General features: G+C 43.4%; 1 protein-coding gene across 5 annotated transcripts in view; it reads left to right on the forward strand.

The window, feature by feature from the left end:
* Nucleotides 1–3023: 3023 nt before the first annotated feature.
* Nucleotides 3024–16598, forward strand: part of NAP1L1 (nucleosome assembly protein 1 like 1) — a 33178-nt gene continuing 19603 nt past the window's right edge. The window contains exon 1 of one of the 5 annotated variants that reach the window (XM_032999738.2): nt 3024–3144. The gene's annotated coding sequence lies outside the window, so the exon portion shown is untranslated. Of the gene's footprint in view, nt 3145–3308; nt 3391–3721; nt 3839–9516; nt 9542–16598 lie in introns of those variants that run through there. The other 4 variants (XM_042792113.1, XM_042792112.1, XM_042792111.1 and 1 more) reach the window with 4 other exon arrangements.

Here is a 16598-nt window from a genome sequence, read left to right on the forward strand (position 1 = left end):
GAGGAGCACTGCCAACAGATTTCAGGAGAGGGTAACCTTGGGCAATCAGTACTTCGGAAAACAGTCAAGGGTGAGCTGATCTGAAATCAGCTATGATCAGAAGAGAATGTGTGATCATAGCTTTTCATACATTGCAGGTTTGCTGAGCAGGCCCTGAGTCCTGTAAAACTGAGCCTTTGGTAGGTGCCAAGCATGCCTAGTACTCTGAAGGGGTGTCTAGGTGTTCATGTAATCAGATCCAGGTCCATACTAAGGACCTTTTGCATTTTACTATTAATACAAAATGGCCTGAAAGCAGCTTAAATGTTCAGCGAATCGCCTGCCACAGAGGTGGTCTGATCTGAAGCAAGCATGCCAGCCTCCATGACTGACACATTTTCCTAAGCTAAAGCACTGTTGCTTTAGCTTAGCTGTAGCCTGAATGCAGCTCAAGCCCACAGGACGCATGCTGTGCTTAGGAAGACTGAGCCTGGATGTGAGTGCCAAACTCGTTTGTTGCGACAGGCTGTTACAGAAATACTGGCTTAGCCTTTTGCAACAGCTTCAGTGCTTGACCTTCTTCAGGTGCCTCCATGTAGACACCTAGGCCTTTGCTCTACCCCTGAGTGTCCTCAGGGCCTCTGCCTGGAGATGGCCCCCGCCTGAGCCTCCCTCTACAGCCAACGTGCAAGTCAGTGATGCACGCTGTGGGGGGAAGGACTCAAAAGTGAGCAGAGCTGATAAGGCTTGTGCACTCAAGGGAGAGGTCAGATTCCCTGATATTTAATAGCTCCATGAGTAGAACATTCAACTAGCATGTGAAGGACACAGTTGAAACTCCTCTTCCTCTGATTTGGAGCAGCAATTTGACCTCAAGTCTGTGTCCCCAGGAGACTTGGCCCAGCTTCTATGCCATAGGGCAGTTCTACCGTCTCTTACCAAAGTTCTTCCAGCTTGGAGAAAATGCTGTCTCTGCGTGTTTGGTGACCACACCTGCACATTTCTTACACACAGGTTTTAAGGATTTTAAAAAAGCGTCAAGATGTCATATTTTGGAAAATAACATATGTTTATGAGGAAAATATACCTGTGCCAGTATCTGATGTGTTCCCAAGTGATCTGATTCACATTATTCAAAAAATGGTGTTAGTTTGACTTTCTGTGCAACACCAAGGGAGTACTCCAACTATGCAGCCAGATTGAAATTAAAAGTTGCAGTGCATACTCTAAAGCATGGAAAACACACGGGAAGATGAAAATTCAAAGCGAAGAAAAATATATGGGCCATTAAAAATCAAGTACAAGCTAAATTTCAACTCAAGTCTAACTTTTAAAGTTTCTTTAGTCTCCTCGTCACGACTGCACAAACGTCAGGATAAGCTGAACCATTTTGGCAACAAACAACCCACAACCCAAACTAGAAAGCTTGAATGTGCATACAATTCAGGTATTGTAAGAAATAGGTTTGTCTTTTCCTCTTTCCATACACATGTGATGGCAGGTGCCACGTGGGAGCAGGACAGGTGTCCATATGTCCTCTCCCTTGTCCCTTCCTACTTAGTTGTTCACAGAAACTGCTTCTTACTGAAAAATGTTTCCGTAACTGTTGTTCTTCAAAAACTGCTAAAAAGCCCTAGTGTAAGGTCTTGGGTTTCATTTTGTCTCATCAAAAGGGGTTGACTTACCTATCCATGCAAAACCCCTAGAAGACATCTGTGAATTTTGGATGAAAAGGCATTTCCCTCTAGTCTAGAGGTGTTTCCAGCTTCGACCTGCTTAGACCTGTCCCGATGCCTTGACCCCTGCTGTTGACGAGCTTACTCTCTACTCCACACTGCTGGCTTCTGCTCATCTCATTTCTTCTGTACATCGCTCCTCTATAGGGGTCACTGGGTCTCACCTCAGGGTTCTGCATGTCACCAGGTGGCAGGTCTCAGGAAGACAAGGCTAGCCACAGCCTCGTGAGTCACTTGTTTACAGATGACTACCACTTCAGCTGATTGAATAAAGGGAACTCCTGCAATAGCATATAATCGGTGTTACAATAAACACCCATTGATTGCTCATTTTTACCAGATGCCTTCTGTACATCTCCTCTCCATATTCCCAAGCACTGGACACCTCGGATAAATTAGCATCTAGTACATTTTAAACTCTGAGGGTTGCAAGGGGGGCTACAGACACTATCATTTTAGAATCAGTTAACATCTCCATCACTGTTTCTCCCTAAATCTTACCATTTGGACTATGCTGTGCCACCTTTTGCCTGGATCATCCTTTTGCTTCCATCTTTCTTTTGCCTCCTTACACTTTCACACCTTACACTTTCTAACTATTTTAAATTACATGTTATAAAAAAGCCCACCTCCCAGAATTCAATGTGCTGGGGGATAGGGCATCCACAAGTTGTCTCCATAAACTTCTGCCTTGCAGATGGGATTTCCTTACCACAAAGACATCTGCTTTTGGGGGCTGAGATTTTACTGCCGTGCACTAGAAGGAAACTGGTGTGTCACCGTACAGTGAAGAATAGGATCCTTTATCTTTTGCTTGTTCTTAATACAGATTGCGTTGCAGATACTAGGCAGATCCACCACTTTTTCTTCTGTTTTTGCTTTCTGTTATCATTTCCATTATTTAAATAGATACAGTTATACTGCAGATTGCTTTAGACAAGTAAATGCAAGCATTTAGTAAAATGTAAAGAATACACATTAAATATTTGGTGATACATCCTCATCAAACAGCTCTTACGCCATCACACCATGTGTCTGTCCATCCCATCTGCCTCTGAAATAATTGGCTCATTCCAACCAAGAGGAGCTAAAAGTCTCAAAGACATTTACACATCTATAAGTTTAGTGGAGATCACAGATGTCTTCTCCGAGTGTGCTCCATGCTATCACTCAGGACCGCGTGCATGCGAGCGAAACCCTAGAAAGGAATCAGTTTTAGGAAAGGCTTCACTTGGAGCTTGCAGTCAGGCGTGAGAGGCGTTTGCAGGAAGCCAGGCTGCTCAGGTCTCTGGCAGGCAAGCACGGCAAGTTAAAATGGCAGGGTTGAAGTTGTTGCTGCCTCTGGCTGCCCGTCCTGGCCAAGGCAGGGGTGATCGAAACTGATGAAACAGCGTTTGAACCACCATGGTTTTCAGCCCGGTCTTTTAAGGTAAGCTAGTGCTGACTGCGGTTTTATGGTACCTGTAGCCCGTGTGAATCGGTTTTACCTGTTTGAGTAATTTCTATTTTTGCTCAGGTGCCCTTCAGAAGCCCTCTCAGCTCAGGCTGAAAGCAGCCCTGAAGCGCTCAGGGTAGCGCTCCGCCGTGACGCCCCGGCAGGCCCACCGCCGCCACGCTCCCGCCGGGGAGGAGCCGCTTACCCGGCGGCCCACCACAGCGGGGCAACAGGCCCGGGGTGCGTTTCCTGGCAGCATGCCACCCACGCGTGGGGGGGGGGGGGGGGGGGGGGGGGACGACGACGACACCCGCCAGCACGCCTTTCCCCTCGGGCCCACGACAGGGGCGGGGAGGGGGGCGAGAAATCAGCCGGAGGGACGTGAGAGGACACACGGTGCCGGAGGGCGGTGGCGGCGGCGGGGGGAAGGGCGCCCGCCGGACAGGCCCCAACCGCCTGGGCCAACGGCCGGCGCGCGCCCGCGTTGCCAGGAGACCCGTGGCGCGCGGGGGAGGGAGGGAGGGAGGGAGGAGGGAGGGGGGAAAGGAGGGGGGGGGGGGGGGGCGGTTTACGTGGTGACGTTAATTCTATATGAGCGCGAGCGGCGGGAGCTCGGGTCTTTTTTACCGCCAGCCGCGCGGCGCCTCCTCCTCGCTCCTGAGTCACCGCCGGCCCCCGGCCCGCGCAGGTACCGGGCGGGGCCGCTGCCGGGGCTGGGGGTACACACACACGGACACGAGTGTGCGTGGAGGGGTGGGTGGGCGTGGGGCGCTGGGTACCCCCGCTCCCCCACGCGCGGAGGCCGCGGGGGGCCGGCCCGGCCTAGCGCGGGCCCCTCGGCCGGCCGGGGAGCGGGGCGGCGGTGCCGGCGCCTGCCCGCCCTTGAGGTGGGGGGGCGGCAGCGCCGCTGCTCGCCCGGCTCCGCGGCGAGGGAGCGCTGCCCGCCGCCTGCCCCTCGCCTGCCCGTCGCTCCGCGGCGGGGCCGGGCCGGGTTAGGCCGGACCGGAGCTGAGGGGGAGGCGGCGGCTTTGCCCTGGCAACACGTGGGGCCGGAGCGGGGGGCGGCAAGGCCGGAAAGCCGCCCGGGGAGGAGCGGGGGGGGGGGGGGGTGTGGAAATGTGTGTGTGTGTGTGTGTCTGGGCACCGTGAGGGACGCGGCGTGGGGTGTCTGTAGGGGGGTGGGTGCGCACATGGCGGAGGGAGGAGGGGGGGCGGCGGCGGATGGCAGCGCGCTGTGGCCTTGTACCGGCTCCCGCGCCCTGCGCTGGCTGTCGGGCGGGGAGCGGCGGCCGGGCTGTGCTGTGCTGCGCGCTGCTGGCAGGGGGACCCAGAGATTCGGCCAGAGGATGGGCAACTCCTGCTTCCTGCCTCGGGAAAGGGCATTTTTCTGTGTTCTGGAGTTCAGCGTGTCGCATCTCTGGGTGCCTGCTAGTCTGCTAGTCCTCGAGAATGAGGAGTTCGGTTTCCGCTGGATTGTAGATGTGTCTGTCGTCCGCAGTGACAGGTACAAGAAGTGCATTGTGTCTGTCACCAAGGCAAGCTGAGAAACTCCCTGGAAGATCTAGTAACTACAGTATTGGCTTGTGTTTAGCATCCGTATAGATAGATCTACCTACAAAACATATTCCATTTACTCCATATTGGACATTTAGTGGACTTACACTGCCAGTACTTGCGAGGCTTTCAATATTTAATACAAAACCTTCCCCATTTGCTTGCAGGAGAAAGCACAAACCTTTTTTTCAAGTGACTGTGATATAGTAATAATACGTCAGCATCTTCCACAGTTCATCTTCAAGCACATTGCAGTTTTGTTGAAGCCTTATGGAGATGCGCTTTGCATTTTATGTTTTAACTGCTTTGAAGAAGGTAAGAGGTGGTGGGCACTGGTTGTACAAGGTAGGACAAATACATTCCTCTGCTCACCCCCTCTGTTGGGATTTTAACATCTGCTTGTGGACCTTAAATTAATCAGGCAGAAAGTAGTGCATGATTATTTTAATTTCAATCATGCAATAAAACTTCAGAGAAGATCTAAGGCTGGGTACAGATGAAGGTAGTTTCTGGCAAAAATGTTAGTAGCTTGTTAGTAGCTTGTTAGTAGCTTGTTAGTAGCTTGTTAGTAGCTTGTTAGTAGCTTGTTAGTAGCTTGTTAGTAGCTTGTTAGTAGCTTGTTAGTAGCTTGTTAGTAGCTTGTTAGTAGCTTGTTAGTAGCTTGTTAGTAGCTTGTTAGTAGCTTGTTAGTAGCTTGTTAGTAGCTTGTTAGTAGCTTGTTAGTAGCTTGTTAGTAGCTTGTTAGTAGCTTGTTAGTAGCTTGTTAGTAGCTTGTTAGTAGCTTGTTAGTAGCTTGTTAGTAGCTTGTTAGTAGCTTGTTAGTAGCTTGTTAGTAGCTTGTTAGTAGCTTGTTAGTAGCTTGTTAGTAGCTTGTTAGTAGCTTGTTAGTAGCTTGTTAGTAGCTTGTTAGTAGCTTGTTAGTAGCTTGTTAGTAGCTTGTTAGTAGCTTGTTAGTAGCTTGTTAGTAGCTTGTTAGTAGCTTGTTAGTAGCTTGTTAGTAGCTTGTTAGTAGCTTGTTAGTAGCTTGTTAGTAGCTTGTTAGTAGCTTGTTAGTAGCTTTCTTGCTGTGCCTATTTTACAATGGTACACTCTTTAAAGAATGAGAAGGGCACTGTACTTGGGTTGCAGCAAGCTGAATGGCTTACAGTCTCCTGTAAATCTAGAAATTATCTTAATTCTTAGGGCAAAATAGAATTTTAAATCTCCATACACTGAAATTTGAGTGACTTGGATGCCTCTGTACCAGACAAAAGTTTAAGCCACTTAGGCCTCAGGTACCTGAAAGAAATATCGATGTAAATGCTTAGAATAGGCCTCTGGTACCTGAACTTCTGTTTGTGTGGCCCACCTACTGTGAGAGTGGTGTATGTTAGCAGTCTCCCTTCTCTCTACTTTTTCTATATTTTTTTGACAGGTCTTGTGTATCGCATGCTCTAATTTCTGAGGACAGAGGATTACAGAATGAGGGTCTCGTGCACAGGTGGTAGGTCTGGGGGTTTTCAGAGCCCCTGGTCCTTCTCTGACATTCACACAGGCCTCGGCAGTGAGTGCTGGGGCTGCTGGAAGTGCGCAGGAGTGCTGTGCTGCATCTGTGTGGCCAGCCCAGCGTTCTAGGAGGTGCCAAAAGTGCCGGATCTGCTGTAGTGCTGTGTGTGTCCAGCACAGCAATGTTCTTGCCATTCTTGTGCTTCATCTAGTCCCTGCCTCTCTCAAAAACTGTTCCTGGGAGCAGGTGCAGGGTACTTGTTATTGATCTGCTTACTGAGCACCCTGGAAATGGGTAGTCTGTTTTTTGTTTTTGTTGTTTGTTTTTTTTTTTTTTTTTTTTTCCCTTGGCTTCTTGCATAACTGACAATAAACATGTGTGCACAAGTGAAACTGAAAGCAAGGCATTGTGGGTATGTATGTTATGAAGCTTTAACAAGGGTTTTCACAACCCTGAGTGAGACCTGAGTCTTCCAGGCCAAGACTGTGTTCTTTAATACAGAATTCCAGATCTTCAAGGAAACCTTGGCTTACTGTATTGCTAGTTGCATGGGTATAAATCTGTTTATTCACTTAGCTCCTAAAAGTTGGAGTAATTGTAACACTCGTTGTGGCAGAGATTGTATTCCTTTGGGGAATTAAATAGCTTGAGGATTTGAATTTCAGTACTAAAAAAATCTCAGGGGAAATAAGCATCTTTTATTTTGAATTTTTGATTGAATCCTTTGGTGAAAGCTAGTCTGTTCCAGTAGAGCAATGGGTGTAATGAGCATGTTTATGGTATCTGTACCTTTTTGTTATATGGTTGTAATCCAATTCGCCTTCAGGTTCTTGTGACACAGCTGCAAACATGTTGTATTTCAGACTAAAGGTCTGATTCTCATTTCTTTGGGAAACTTCAGGAATTGGACAGATTGCAGAAAATGGAGATGCAGGTGTTCTTTAAATGTCTGTTTGTTTTTCTGCATTTGTATATACATTCAGTGAAACTTTAGCTCTGGGTTTTCCAGCAACTGATAGTGCTTTGGTGTTTGTGTGGTATGAGTAGGCACCCATACAGAAGACAGTACAGGCAGAAACAAGGCTCTTTAATGCTGGTTGTATTTTACTAGAGCTGAGGAGTCTTCTGAGTTAGCTTCTGTCTGGTCTGGGCAACTGCATTCCATCTAACTTCTCATTAGGAAAGCAGATAGTAAATAATAGAGCAGAACTGCATTGTACAAGTGGTGTTTCATCTGAGGAACGGTTGTGATGATGGGTTTAATGCTTATAGGTCAGTTTTCATTTCTAAATTACTTTGAGCTCAGGAGTGATTATAATCAAAGTTAATTCAATCTAGTCGATCCTCACTCAGCTCAAAGGTTAGTGGAGCTCCTCATCACCTAACGTTACTAATCTGGAGAGTAGGTCTGGTGTCATAATGTATTTGTCTAGAAAACCAGACATACCTGGAAGGCATCAGAGAAGTTACTTGGGGATACATTTGATGAGCTGAAAAATTAAGCTTTTTAGAAACAATGCATGAGGTTTTTGAGGACTTCCTACACTCAGCAAAGTTAATGCAAAGGGGAAAACCCACTTAATTACAAGTATAGCCTCATGTTTAGTGATAATCTCATGACTCACTCAAACTCAGGACACCTTAAGTTTTCAGGAAGACTACATATGTTGCAGACTAAAACCAGTTGCATTTAAAAAAAAAAACCCTTGCTAATATACTTTTGATACTTTATATTTAGTTTTAAAATATAAATAATTTAAGATTTGAAGTAATTTATGGTCTCCCTAAAGATTAATCTTTTAAATGAATTTACATATTACCAAAACATAATCTGCATCTTAACTATTGTCAAAGGTTAGACTGGAGTTCTATCCTAGATGGAAAGCTGTCTAGATTTTAGTATTGGAAAACACAGGTGCATTTGGGGGCTGAGTGTGTGCTTAAATATACATCTGTACAGACATAATTTACAATGGTGATGTCTCAGTTTAAAGCTCAAATTGCTGTAATGAGAAGGCAGTTGCACATCAGCTGTTTCATCTGGTCTTTGTAGACTTTAGAACAAAATGCTACCAGTTTATCCTTAGTAGTTTTTTATGATCAGAAGGTGAAAGCAACTTTTTAGATATGAAAACCCCAGTTCCTGGATGTACCTGTAGCTGTGAAGTGTTCAGTTGCTGATCTGACATTTATTCTTAAATACCACTACCATCCCCCCAAATCACAACCAGACAACAAAGAAACCTCATCCAAAACCTGAGAGATACCAGAATTATTCTCATTTTTAAGTGCTGGAAATTCTGGTTAAGAGGTTTTTCTAAGGTGCCTGAAATCTGTAACGGAACAAATCCCCAGGCTTCTAAGACCCAGGTTAGAATCATAAATGCTTGTTGCCCTTTTCTGACCATCTGCAGTAAGATTAGTTCAGTCCACTACTTTATCTAGATATGTTGCTTAATATGTGTTGTTTCAAAGGAAGGAGGGTCAGTTCTTTCACATTTTCTGTGGGATGACTTGCCTGTGAGGGAAGGTTTCCTATTAGTTCTGGCTTTAGTTAAAAACCTGACTTAAACATTGAAAGGTTAAGTTGGGGGGACACAAGAGGGGACATGAAATAAAACAGTTGTTTACATCCAAACCAATTTTTAGTCAGTTCTCTTTGAACTTCCTTTTAACTCAGGTATTTGTGTCACTTTTCACCTCTCAAATACTATTAATCTCAGATTTAAACTGTTTCTATTCCTCAGGTATTTGTGTTGCTAGGCCCTGAACTGATCTATTCCCTCTCTTCTTCAGTGTTCAGCAGCAAATACAGTATTTTTATTAAGGATACATTACTGAAGTGTATAATAAACACACAGTGCAAAATATGACCTAGTCATGCATTCATTTCAGATCTTGACTGCTTCTACATGTTGAGTGGAAGTCTTCAGTGGGCTGCATACAATTATATCTGTGTCTTTGCACAGCAGTTTCTTGATCTTTTGTCTTCTAAATTAGTTTGAATTGCCTCTTTTAGTATGTGTTACTTTAGAGTTTAGTACTATTTATTTTGCCTCACTTGGATCACCCTTTTAAGTGGGTCTTAATTCTGTGGTACTCCGGTTTTGGAAATTACTTTGATTTAGGATGGTTAAGTATGAGCTGATATAAGTGCTTTGTTCTGTTCTTTGTGTGTTCAAGGTAGTACCATCAGACACATGCTCACTATTTTTGAACTGGTGAGATCTTCATGACATGGCCTCTTCTTTTATCACCTTCTTTGCTGTTATGGAGGTATCGGGTGCTTTTACTGGTTCCAAAATCATGATTGACTGTAATTCTCAAGAAAATGTTTATGAAGATCACTTTGTAAGTAATGCTTAAGTTCTTCTCTACGGGTGTAATATATGTTTCCAAATGCTTTTAAACTCTGCACCTGTATTCATTTGAAAGTGACTTACTGAAACCATAATCATACATATACTTCTTTTGGGTCTTGCTACCAATTGTAACATCTCACCACTAAAAGTCTCCAGAATGTGTCAAAGCTAGATTGTTGCATTCTGTTTTAGTGAGTGCTAGTTTATTAGTTGAAAACTGGATGTTTTAGGGTTTGCAGTTTAGTAATGGCTTTGTTTCCATGGAAAAAATATTGAACTGAAGCTAACAAAAAAGTTGCTAAATATGTTATAGGAATTTCAGTGGCTTCTCGGCGGGGTGGGTGTGTGAATGAATTTGCAATATAGCATTCATCAGATGTTCCAGCAAAAAAACATGCTTTTGAGACCAGTACACATTTTTCAGTGTTTTTTTTAACTTTTCAGATAAGGATGTTTAAATGTGTTTTAAGTCAAATTGGATAAAAACTTTAATGTTGCAGTGTACGAGTCTTGCAGATAGCAGCATAAGTGCCAATATGGTTGTGTCTGATGATGTGACAATCTCAGTAGGCAACTGACCCTCTCCTTTCCTTTACTTTTAAACCGTCAAAAGGTACCCTGACACCTGAAGTATTTTGTTAAAACACAATTTTTGTGTTACTTTAGCACTTTTTAACAAACAGAATCCTTGTACCAACATGAACTATATAGAGAAATACTCTCTCAGGTAGTATTAAATATCTTTATATGAAAACATTTTGATTTCAGCCCTTCAGGATGGCTGCTGTTTTCCCATTATCGGTGACGGAAAGAAGAAACTGCAAGAAGCGATATTGATTAGTTTGGATTTTTTAAATAAATCCTTGTTTAGATTTTAGATTTTAATTTAAGATTCTGTATTACTTTTCTAATAACAAAAGATTGTTCCAAATAGAAATTGGTAGATTTTCTGCTACAGAATCTGGGCACCCAGAACAAAGGCCACGTTGTGTGTTAATTACCCTATTTTTAGAACATGATCAGGGAGCTCAGATCAGTAGCAGAGACAAATTTGCAGATATGATTCAGTCCTGATTTTAAATTGTAATTCTGTAGTCCATTTCCTTCTCCTTATGGAGACTTTTTTGTTGCAAGAGTAAACAGATACTACCTAAAATTCAATAAAAATGCTACAAAAATAGAAGAGTTTGGTATTTGTTGACGGAATCTTAATTTCCTGATTTCAAAATCAGTGAAGGGGAAAGATCTAAAAGATTGTTCCACATGAATGAAAGGAAGCCCTGCAGTTACTAGTATCTGAGTAATATATATGATCACTCTGTTTTGAAGAGTTTGAGTTTTTTTTCCCAACATGTAACTGGCATTCTCATGTGAGTTGTATAGCACTTTGAAGTTGAAGTGTGGAAAAATCTGTGTTTTCATGCCATAACATGTATTGTGCAGAGGCCTGCGTGCACTAGTGAAATAGTTGCATTGGCAAATGGCTGAGCTTGGTGCCTTTACCTCAGGAGTTATTAGGAAAAGCAAAAAATACCACTTGAAGGGGAGAGAGCAGACAGTTTGAATTAATTGTGTTGTGTTACTTGGTTCAGCATTATCATGATTTAGTGGTTGTATTCTCTACAGCCAGGTTCTGAATTTTGCCATGTTATCACAAGGTAAGATGATGTAGCATACAGTTTCACAGCAACTTCAACCTTGTCTAACCCTATTAATGAGTTGGTATAAAAATACTTGCCTGTGGTGGCCTCTCTCTCTTGGCCCTGCTGTTACTCATGCAATGGCAGGTCTAGACCTGTACAAAGAAATACCTCTCACTCTTTTAAAAACTTAACAGCCATTCACATATTGCTGATGAAAGGAAGGGGACATGCATAGCTAAAGAACCACCACAATAAGCTTTTCTAGCGTTTGCCAGTTGTATTGGCTTTAGCTGACTGGAAGATTGTTCAGAAGAGAAACTTGGTGCTTCCATTATGAAGGGGGCATATCTCTTTTTTGGTGATGTGAGTGCTTTCCATCTTGGTCAGTTTTGCACTTGCATGTAGCTAAAAGTTCTGAGTATGTTTTGTGAAACAACCACTACTCATCTGAATTTCTTGTCCTTCTCTGCTCAGTCCAAAGGACCTTACTCAAGCTTCTGGTAAAGATTCCCATACATTGCCATACTAGTGAGCATTTCTGCTGTTGGCTGTGCATGTCTTTCGAACGTAGTGGATGAGTTCGTGCTTGCACAATAAACTGCAACAGAACAGAGAGGTTTGAGTTTTACTGCAAGGGTCCAGTGGCACCTTCCTGTCACTGTACTGAGGAACCTGGATCTCTTGAGTCCGTTGACCACTAGCTCCTTGGTCTCTTTATCAGACCTTGGTAGTCCTTTTATTAGCACGGGCTCATTTATTGTCTTATTCTCTTGTTTTCTGTGCCCTTATTTGGGCAGACAATCTTAATTTTTTACTCTAGATCTGAAAATTTAAATTAATTTTGTAATTTTTTTGCTCATTCCTACATTAACAGTCAGAAATCTTTTGTTAACAGAGCTTGTTTGAGGCACTAATAAAAGAAAATTGTCTCTGGAGAGTCCAGTGGCTGATGATGTCTTTCATCAAATAGATGTGGTATCTTGATGTTCTAGCATAGGACTACCCTGCTAACTTAATTGTGATTGATTATTGGTGTTTTTTGACCCTCAGCTTTCCTAAGGAGGCATATTTTTCCATAACATGAATGATATCATCTGTTTGTAACATGTTACCTATTTGCCATGTTTAAAGTTAGGCACAATAACCCCTTGTTTCATGACCCGTTTCCATTCTAATGATAATAAATGTTTCATAAATTTGATCACACAAATAAAAAGGAAACACTTGGTCTTCTGCTTGATTGTTTTAAAATGGCATTTTTAAATCTGATAAGTTATTCAATTGCCGCTTTCTGAAGGGGCACTAAATGCTCTCTTAGTTACTACTGAACTGTGTGATCCTTTCTTGTGTAACAGTTTTCTTACCTGGTGGTTGGTACCATAGCATCTACTAACAGTTGTGAAATGATTAATAAGTTTTTTAGGTCTTAGTACCAAAAAATTTGAAGTGTGTAACTCTGTGCCATGTTGTGTGCACTTTTTGAATAGTTCACCCACCACTGATGTGAATTAAACTGCCCTATGCAGAGCGTCTGAGCTCTTTAAAGTTACAAACCTCTCCGTGGTTTTGAGCAAACTACCCCAAACAATTCTTTTGAATAACTACAGTCAAAGAACATATTTTGATGGATCTTTACACTACTGCTTTAATTCTTGTTTTCTTTTTTTGATGCTGATTATGTAAAGAAAAATGTTACAAGTTGCCTTCCTGAAATGCTAGGCAAGAACATCGGTTTGAAGTAACTTTCAGTGAGTATGTTGTTCTTGAGTTTCCCAGTCTGTAGTGAGAGTTGAACTTGGCTGGTATGATGTCATTTGTCTGGCACCTTTGGTTTCTGCACGCATTGCAAATAGCTTACAGGACTTAATCCTGATACTTTTTTTATACAACTAGCTGTCCTCCAACTGGAACTCTCTTTTCTTCACTGATATCTGACTTAGTCCACTTAGTTTATTATCTTGCGTTGCAGCTTCTTAATCCCACATAGGGTTCATTTGTTTTAGGTATTTTATGTTAATGTATTGCTTTCAGTTGCCCAAGTCGTGCCAGAGACAGAAGGAGGCTGATATGCCATTTTATGGACAGGCTGACTTGTTTGCAATGTTCTGAATTATTGACTACTGAGGAAATCAGTTTGGGCAAAAGGGTAGGTTTCTTTTAAAGATGTGAGTAAACAAGGCTCGGCTGTAGTTTGTGTCTGATATCCTCAAAAAGCCCATTTGTGTCCCTTGAACTACTTGGGAAATTTCTTCTACTTGCTGTTGCCAGCTAATTGTGTGAGCAGTTCCTCCAGAGAAGGGGAAATGGTGTTACCTGAAAGGGAGGGGATGGGTACCATGCGTGGTACAGTATCCACAGAGATGCTCAACAGCTGAGATCTGGTGGTGGCCTGCCAGCCCTAGGGCTTGTGCAAAAAAAAAACACTGCTGTTTTGCTGGAGGAGCTGTCTCAGGAATGTCTTGCCTCCTCAGCTGACCCTTAATTCACCTCACCGTGACCTGTCTTCCTGAGGCTGAGCGGATGTCAGGGTAATCTAATACTGGTGTGCTTGCTTGAGACACTTAAAGCTGACCTTTGAAGAGGAAAGGCTTCTCAGCAGAGCATTTGTGTCCTAGCTGTAACATGGCTGGTGCTGCCATGCAAACTCAGACTGGTTTCTGTGTGGATAAAGGCAGACTGGGGAAAAAAGGAAAGACTGGTAAGGGCTGAGTATTTACAGTTTGTGTTTCTGTCTTCACTTGAGAAAAATTGTGTAGTGAAGAAACAATAACCCCAGAAAACTGAAAGCTTTACTAATGGGTAAGCTCAGAATGAACACATGGCAATATCATTATTAGTTTCTGTATGTAACAAACTACTTTTCTTAAAAAACATGACAGATTAAGGAGGTGAAGTGCCCTTTAAATGTCATGAAATCAGCAAATTTTTCTACTGTTTCATAAGATTTAAGTGTTTAAGGGAGTTATGCTAATTTTTATTAATTCTGCAGGATGCACTCAGAACTGGCTGAGCTTGTGCTGGATTAACAGTCTCATAACCTTTCCAGTTCAAAAAAGAACGTGTTTCTTGTGATGGCAGGCAGGCTTCTAATCAAGCTTAATCTACCTGCATGAAAGAGGTTTTAAACTTTAGCCTCTAGATGTCTTGCAGTGTAGCTTTCTTTTCTGTGCTTTTGCTTCCTTTTTGTAGCATGAACTTCCTATGTGTTCTCTTTAAAGCCCTGCAAAGATAAGATAACTATTTCTTTTTCCTCTTTTTATTTTTACAGAGAGCAGCAAAACATTGTAAGTGAAGCCTCTGGGCACCTCTGTATTTGACCATAACATAGTGCTACTGGCTATAGCTGTTTAAGTAACAGGGACATAAAATATTTTACAAATAAGGAGGTTATTTGCCTGCTGGCTTTTGAACAGAGGAGGAGGCAGCTCTTTATTGGTACTCATAAGCCTTTTCTTGAAATCAGGAGGCCTAGATTCCAAGTAGTGTCTCAGCCCAAAGCAATTGCCTAGACACTGAGGCTTGAAGTAACACCAGCTGTAGCCAGGTTTGTTATAACCTTGCGCTGCCAACTGGTGAACTGATATTTCCCAGGGACTTCTTCAAGGAGTGATACCAGTGAATGCTGCTTGCCACTTGCATGCCAAGGTGTAGCTGCTGTTCACAATTCTAAATGCACTTATGATGACAACGGGGAAGGACAGCTGCATATTCCTTGTGGGAAGCTGAGCGATATGAGTACTATATCCAAATATTTAGTTTTAGGGAGATACTGTAAAATAAATACTGTGGTGATGTATTTAAGTATTATTGATTGTGGTACGTACTGTATTTGAAACTCTGGATACTAGATTGGTACCTTGTATTAGGCGTTGTGAAAAAATAGTGGAGGCTGTTTGCTCTTAAGGAATGTGTTTTCTCAGTGCTTTTCTGCCTGTACAGGTTGGTTTTTTTTTTTTTTTTTTTTTTCTTCCCCCCCCCAGTAGAACTGTGTTTGCAGAGAAGCTTACGCTTGTTTAAGTAAATGGCAATAAACTAAATGTGATGCAACCATATATCCACGCTAGTGGGTTGCACAGATTAGTCTAAATGTCTGCCAACGTAGTTCTGTTGGCATAGTGCCTTGTAGCTTCCTCATACAAGAACTGTTGTCTAGAGCTGGCAGACGACAGCGTCATGACAAACAGAAGTATCTCCTCAGTTTACAGAAGAACTCTTCCAACTGAAAATGTTCTGAAATAGAGTTGTACAAAAAGTGGAGGGAAGATTAAAGGATGAGACATGAAAAAGACTGATGCAAGGAGAAGAGGAAAAATAGGATGAGATAGATAGGAATGCACCAGAGGGAGGCTCTGAAGTTGACAGCTGCTTGATACAGTCTATTTTAATTTCCAAAAAAAATCTTTGAAGAATGTTATTCAAAGTATTTGAGTAAACTGGGCCATAGTTGGAAAATATACAGTGCTTGCAAGGATTGGTTAAAAGCCAGGAAGTGGAGGATGACTGCCCCTTGCAATGACAGAGGCAGATGCTGGACTTCCACAGGGTGCTGTAATGAGATTAATGCCTTCTGCATGGTCATCAGTGATCTTGGAAAGAGGAGTTGTCATGGTTTGAGCTCAGAGGGCAACTGAGCACCACGAAGCTGCTCACTCCCCTCTTCCGCCCCCAGTGCTGGGAAGGAGAAAATAAAGCAAGAGTCTTGGGAATCAAGATAAGGACAGGGAGGGATGAAAAAAGAACATACATTTAATTCAGACACTAACAGCAGCAATGCTTAACAGAGTAGGACAGTGAGAAGCATTACTACATATTAAAAACACCTTCCTCTCACCCCTCCCTTCTTGCCAGGCTCAGCTTTGCTCCCAATTTCTTTACCTCCTCCCACCCCCCCAGCAGTGCAGGGGATGGGGGGTGCTGTCAGTGCTGCTGCTTCTTTCTCCTCAGAGTGGGGGGAACTCCTCGCATTCTTCCCCTACTCCCTCATGGTTCCTCTCTCACAGGAGACAGTCTTCCACAAACTTTCTCTGACATGAGCCTCTCCCATGGTTTGCAGCATTTCCTGAGCTGCTCTGCTGTGGGTCACCTGAGCATGTTGCAGTCCTTCCAGCGCTGAACTACAACAGCAGGTGTGGCTTCTTCCCTCAGAGTCCCTGCCTCCTTTGCGTGCAGATGCTTCTGTGGTGTGGGGTCTTCCACAGGCTTCAGGTCAGCATCTGCTCCACCATGGACCTCCATGGGTGGTGGGGTGGGGCAGCTCTGCCATCTCACCACAGGGTACAGCGGGGGGTATCTTTACATTGACACACTTTCCCCCTCCTTCCTCCTCCTTTCTTCCAGTGACCTCAGTGTTTGCATAAGTGTCCTCCTTGCAACACCTCCTCACAACTCCCACTCCTCCTCCCA

Source organism: Tyto alba, unplaced genomic scaffold (genome assembly GCF_018691265.1).
Source record: "Tyto alba isolate M040663 unplaced genomic scaffold, T.alba_DEE_v4.0 Super-Scaffold_2, whole genome shotgun sequence".
Classification (NCBI taxonomy): domain Eukaryota; kingdom Metazoa; phylum Chordata; class Aves; order Strigiformes; family Tytonidae; genus Tyto; species Tyto alba.